The sequence below is a fragment of the Ascaphus truei genome, unplaced genomic scaffold (genome assembly GCF_040206685.1).
Source record: "Ascaphus truei isolate aAscTru1 unplaced genomic scaffold, aAscTru1.hap1 HAP1_SCAFFOLD_177, whole genome shotgun sequence".
Taxonomy (NCBI): Eukaryota; Metazoa; Chordata; class Amphibia; order Anura; family Ascaphidae; genus Ascaphus; species Ascaphus truei.
The window spans coordinates 740851-748322 of NW_027454667.1; positions in this window are offsets into that span (position 1 = coordinate 740851).

The window sequence follows — 7472 nt, forward strand, 5'->3', positions numbered from 1 at the left end:
AGTAATGCATTGTTTTTTACTTTTTTTTTTGCAGTAATGAAGAATGAAAAAGTTCTGTTAAAATTGAATTGGACGTGAACTGGATTCAGCATTTCATCATCAACTCTGCACCAGTGTGAATTGACGTTCTTTAATGTTCTGACAAGGTACATGCAACATCTCTTCCTCTACCCCTACACCACCCTCTGCCTCTTGCCTCTCTCTCCACCTCCCTGCTAAGCGTATTAACCCATCTAATGTAATCCACATTCCTTGTCTCACTTTACTCTTCCCTTCTCACGTGCCCTCTGGAATGTCCACCACTTCTCATTCCCCTCACCCCTGTCCTACTCGATACCTCAGCTTAATTGAACTCTCTCCTCTGACATCTACCCTTATCTCTAACCTCTCCTCACTTTCTGCTTAAACTAACTATCTTGTTAACTCTTACAATGCTATCATCTCCTCCTCCATCATCTATATGCCCCTTCTAGGCTCTGACACACTCATCCCTCTAAGGCCGTGATTATCATGGGCACACGCTTGGTCGTCCACAGTGCGTGCGAGCGATGCAGGGCCTCCCCGTCGCCTCGGACCTCAGTGCAGGGATTGCTGGAGCGACAGGCATGCGCTAACTTTGCCTTCTGTTGCGTGCTTACTATAGACGCAGCCTAACCCATGCATTGGTTTAATACACAAGCACGCTCTCATCACACTTCATCACATCACACTGCTGCTCTTAACACCTATGGAGGAAATCTCACAGTCTGATTTTCTACACTAAACCTTTGTCCTGTTCTGTAAAACTCTGCTCCTTTTTTTAAGGTCAAACACTACTTTTTCCTCACTCATCAACACTCCAATTTCATTCACACTGTCTTCTATGTATTTGAGTCCCACCACTGACTTTCTCCTCCCACTTAACATCCATCCTTTATTTCTCCTCAAGCCTTTGCTCACTTGAGGCAAGGTGGATGCCATCCACAAGTAGATTCGTTCTCTCCCTTCCCCCTCTCTCTTTTTCTATCTAGATCTCATTGCACTCTTGACTCCTTTTCTCCTGTCACAAAGCTGGAACCTGATCTTCTCTTCTCCCTCTACCACATGCCCTCTCAATCCTATATTCTCACTCTCACCCACATCTTCAATTCCTCCATATCCTTTGGCTCTTTCAACTCTTCCTTTTAAGCATGCAGTGGTCACCCCTATTCTCAAAAATAACCTTGACCTTGTGTGAATTTCTAACTATCGCCCTGTATCCGTCCTACCATTTGCCTCCTAATTGCTAGAACGTCTTGTGATCTCCCGTTTGATCAACATTCTTAAATCACATGCTCCTCTGGGCCCTTCACAATCTGCCTTTCCCAATGTAACCAATTATGTACATAAAGAAAATTCCCAAGGTCCATTTTACTTACTAATCCTGCGTGATCTCTCTTCTGCTTTTGATACTGTCAATCACTCTTCTCATTCATATTCTAAACTCTTTCTTCGTATCCGCAGCAAACTTATATCCTGGTTTTCATCATACTTCTCCATCACACATTCTCCATCTCTGTTGCTAACGTGTCTTTGTCTCCTGTTGTTTTGTCTGTTGGTATACCTCAGGACTCTGTTCTGGGACCTCTCTCACTACATACTATCACTAGTTGACCTTATCAACTATTTTGGCCCTTGATATCATCTCTATGCAGATGATACACACACCTATCCACCCTACCGTCACTCCTGCAATTTAGTTCCTAGTTTCGGGTCGCCTCCTGGCTATATCCTCCATGGATGACACTCTTCTGCCTTAAACCTAATGTCTAAAACTGAGCTCCTCATATTTCCCCCTAAATCTGGCCTAATATCACCTTTCTCCATCGCAGTAAACAGTACTACCATCATCCTGTCATGAAAGCACATTGCCTAGGAGTAACATTTGACTCTTCCCTTTCCATCTTCATTCACGACACTGGCTAAAGTTTGTCGATTCTTTCTCTGTAATATTTCCAAGATTTGCCCTTTTCTCTGTCAATCTACTGCTAAAACGCCAATGCATGCCCTTATCGTATGGGTTAACATACTGCTAACAGGGCTCCCTGCTTCACAACTTTCTCATTTGCAATCTATCCAAAACTCTGCTGCTTGAATAATTTCCCTTTCTCCCACAACAGTATCTGCTCATCTCCTCCTCCTCCTTAAATCCCTCTCCTTGCTTCCCATCAAGTTTCAGATCACCTACAAAGTTCTCCTCCTTACCTTTTTGTTAAGGTTCTCTATTAGTGGTGTACCGAGTACCCGGCGTTACCCAACACATTTCCAGCTACCCGGACATTACTCGAAACCGGCCACTGAGAAGTGGACTTGGCCGGGTAATACCCGGCGTCGGGTAATGTCAGGGCAGCTGGAAATAATCTTTTATACTTACCTTTCCTAAGACATCTAGGATCAGCAGCAGCAGTCCTCTGATGTTGGCAGCATCAGAGGTGTCTTCACCTGGCGGGGGGAGCTGCAGGAATCACTTCCACAGCACCGAAGCAGGTAAGCTGTGTCTTTGAGCCTGCAGCTCCCCCGCCGGCTGAAGACACCACAGATGCTGCCACCGTCACAGGACTGCTGCTGATCCTAGATGTCACCGCCACCCGGAAGGTAAGTGCCAAACCGTGTACCCGACCGGGTAGAACCTTTCATTTTGGCCGGGTACCCGTTACCCATTTTTTTATAGTTGAGGACCCAGTCCAACACTATTCTCTATTCATCTGCTCCTTCCTACATATCATCTTTGGTCTCGTTATGCCCTTCCTCGTCTCCTAAGCTCTACTAATAACTGTCTCCATTATACTTCTTACACCTCTACTGCGCACTCGCTCTCTTGCCTGAAACCCTTTCCCATCAATTTACCTGTGAAACTCACACACACTCAGTATATGCCAACATACCCTCTTCCACCCACATTTAAGATCAACCTTAAAATTCACAACTTAAATGAAGCATTTCAATAGCTTTTACTCGTTGCTACTGTCACTCATTCAGTCACTAACTATTGTTCCCAAGAAGTGCTTTATACTACAAGTACCCACCATTAAGGACAAGCATTGTCATCTACTGCACTTGTTCCCCCACCTGTTGTCTCTCTGTAAGTCTCCTTACATTTCTCTTAGATTGTAAACTACCCAGGACAGGGATTTACTTTCCTATTGTCTGTTTTTGTTTGTTGAACTTATTGTATAATAATTTCCTGTACTTTTTGGTCTCTCTTGTAAAGCGCTGAGTACACAATGGGTGGTATATAAATAGAGATATTTGCAGAGTCTAGAGACAAGGCACACGTGTATAGGTAGCTACAGTTTATCCGGGACCGTATGCATCCTTGAAGTGCCTGTCCCAGTTATTTTCTATTGATTGCAATGTAGGAGTGTCTGTCCTGTCTTATTTTTTTTATTATTATTATTATTATTATTATATATACAAAGATATATACAAAGATTGTTTCCTGTCGTTAGCATGACATTGTGTGACACAGTGTGATGTCATTGATTCAGTAGATTGTGTGCAGACCGGGACTGCAGTACAGTTTCACTGACATGAATAACTTGTGTGGTAGAAGCTCTAGAAGGAGCACAGCTGTGGGAGGGAGGTGGATTTGCTTTGTATCACATGGTTTGGAGCAAGGTTCATTGTATGTATCGTCAATAATAATTATAATAATAATAATGCAATGCTTAACTTTTTTATTTCAAGAGGAAAGACTGCAGAACAGAAGTGAATATTGAAGCCATGTGTTCATTTTCTTGCAAAATAGAAAATTGAAGGACAGTTGAAGAGGAGGAAAATGACTACACAGAGACAGATAAGCAATGTGTATATTTCTCATTTAGTATTTGTCGTTTTATTGACTCCAAAAAATCCGGCTGCTAAGGGTTTCGCATTGGACATATTCACCTCTACTCCACCCCTTCCTGTGATCTGTACCATGCAGATTTTTGTTGATTCAATACATCATGAATAGAGTGTGGCTACAGTATGAAGTACTGACCCAAGGACCACATCTACTACCATTCATAACAAGAACATGTGCAGTAGCGCACTGCTGCAGTTCTATGTTATTGCTATGAAAGGTTGAGGTGGTGCAATCATATGAATCTTGAGTGGGAGGGATCCTGTTTGCATCATTTAATTTGATCTAGGCCAGTAGAGTATATAACTCTCAGTACAGGTTACATATGGCATCAGTATTAGTGATTTAAAGAACAGAAAAACAGGAGTGGAGAACAAAACCAAGTAATGTTGAAGTTACTACTTTTTACTATTTACTTGGTCAGTCTGTACTGTCTACTCCCCACACAGCTGCTAAGGGTTTCCATTTGAGATACATTCACCTTCTACTCTGCACTACTGTGCTACCCTCTATTCAGAGATGAGTTCAAGTCATGTTTACCACTCTAAATCGCTCTGCAGTCATTGATTCAGCACATCATGGGTAGAGCATGGTTATAGATACAGCAAGCTTTATTTTACCCTAATATTGCATTAAAAAATAGAATATCACTCAGTTTCCTACAGATTTACTGATGCTGATAATGCAGAATCTCACCCTCCCATCATAATACACCAGAGGAAGAAATAATCCTTGCTATATATGTACATTGTGTGACATATTGCCTCCATGACCATTGATGGCAAATACATATTCTGTATAGAGCAGCTGTGTTATGATGTAGTTGTTATTGATCATCATTGAGATATAATCACAAGAATCTTATGCAAAGGGAAACTGTCATTAGCATAGTGGGATTTCAGCCCCCAAACTTCTGTAATATTAATGCAATGTCTTACTTTTATTGCAGTGAACACCGAAGAGACGGATCTACTACAACACTGCACAGGACAAGAGTATACACTACAAGCAGCAAAATGATCATGCAGTTGACAATATGTTGTTCTGGTAATGTGCACAATTATTATGTATGGGCTCCACACCACAGTGCTGGACATATTTTGTTAACTTCAACACTACCCCTACCATGGAGATGTCTTCCTGTGATTGGTGTTACTGATTCAGTACATCATATGCACAGTGTGGCTATTATATGATGGATTGATTTAATGAACCCACCAAACACTGATGACATCTGTATCATCTTCTGTAAAGTGCATCTACAGCAGGATATTATCAGCATTTGGGGTGATATAATCAGAGGCATCTATGTGCTTTTGTGCTGGGTAAAGTCCTCCAGCTGAACCGCCCCCCGCCCCCCACCCCCCTACACCTCCTGCCACACAGGCAAACTTACTTACACACACAGCACACTTACTTATGCACACTGACACTTGGCATACCTACACACACACACCCCACAGCCACTGGCATGCATGCAGAGTCCTGGGCATGCAGGATGGGCATGCAGAGTACAGAATATCTCCACCTTGCTCTGGCCCGTACTCTTGGCCTACCCCCAGCATCTGTCACCCACAACCTCTGTTCCCTCCCTGTAAATTGCTGCACTAACACACCTTGGTCAGCGCTGCAACCGATCACAGCACCGGATCATGTCACTGTGATAGGAAGCAGTGCTAATTGACCGGTCAATCAATGCCACGTGGCAACATACGCACCAAAAGAGATTTCCATGCCCCCTGACAGGCTACTCCCTGGGCAGTGACCCTGCTCATCTTCCACCTCTGATCACAATATTCTCTCTTGGAGAGTGTAGCAAATTGGAGTTGGGGGAATTTCACCTCTGCAGTACATGTAGAGTCCTGTATGCAGAGTACAGAAAGTCTCCACCTTAGTCTGGCCCGTACTCTTGGCCTACCCACAGCATCTGTCACCCACAAATAATACATACACTAATACTCCCCACAATACACACTTTAATACCTCCTCAATAATAATCTCCCCAATAATATTATAGTCTTAAACACAATATACACAATACCCCCTAACACAAGATACCCAATCTAACACTCTCCTCTGCACCTCAACATAATATACACACTATAATACCCTACACACAATATAATACTCCCACACACACACAATATACACACTATCCTCCTACCGCCATAAAACACAACCAATAATACACACACACTTTGTGGATGTTGGGACCAGCTCCTTGCATGCACCAGTGAAAGAGAGAGGCCTGCCATCCGTGCCTCCCTCCGTTTCCCATCTTCTCCCTGTCTCTCTCCCTCCCTTTCTTTGCATCTCCCTGCATCTTTGCGTATACCCAGTCAGTGACGGCTCCGGTCACGTGATGCCTTAATATGGGCTTATCCATATATCTGTTGCAGAGATGGAGAGAGACCTGGAGATTTTACATTTCCTTATAATTCATATTGGTACTTAGTACGGGCACTTATTGTTTTATCAGTACTGGGTACCTGACCGTACTGGCCTACGAGTGAGAAGGCAATATTGGCATCACACAGTTACTGTTGAATATGTCATTCAATCCATTTTGAAAATAGTAATGCAATGTGGTTTTGTTTTGTTTGCTTTTTGCAGTAATGAAGAATGAAAAAGTTATATTAAAATTAAATTGGAGGGGAACTGGATTCAGCATTTCTTCATGAACTCTGCACTTGTGAGCATTGACCTTCTTGAGTGCCCTGACAGGTACACGCAACTTTAAGACTATAATCTTCATCAACTGCTGTGCAAGCTTTCGTGCTATACCTCCCCCTCCGGTTTTGATTTATACATTTGCTCTCTCAATTCATGTCCTCTAATATCTGGAGGCTCTCTCCTAGCATTTCTCTCTACCACAGCACGTCATCCCAATGTAACCTCTCTCTTGTTCTTTCTGTTTACTGTTTCCTCACTCCTCTGTAAAACTTTTCTAATTTCTCTAACTTCCACACTCCTGCTTTTATCCACATGTTCTATACACTTTCCTTCCCCTACCTTTGCATGTGTCTACACAAAGCACCATTTGTACAGACCTCTATTGCAGCTATTTCTGCACTGCTCAATGAAATGCACTCCTGCACATCCTATTCTCTTCCACCTTCCCTCATTCTCTACGCCCCCCTCTCAAAGCCCCCTCTCTCTATGTCTCCTCTCTCTACGCCTATCTGTCTCATTCTCTTGACGCCCTTCTCTCTCTACATATCCCTATCTCTGTCTCTCTCTACACCTATCTCTGTGTCTCCTTCTATGCTCGCTGATGTTGGGGGATATCTCTTATAATCTTGGACCGGCTCATATACACATCAGGCCTCCCTACTAAGAGTGTTAACCTATCTAATGTAATCCACATTCCTTTCCTTACTTTTCTCTTCCCTTCTCCTGTGCCCTCTGGAATGTCCACTCTTACTAACAAGGCTCTAGTTGTACATAACCTCTTCTGCTCTCATCAGTCACAATCAGTCATTCCCCTCACCGCATCTTACCTGTCCCACTGATTTGCCTCTGCTTAATTAAACTCTCCTCTGACATCTACTCTAACCTCTCTTCTCTCTTCTCTCTCTTTCTTTCTGCTTAAACTAACAATCTTATTAAC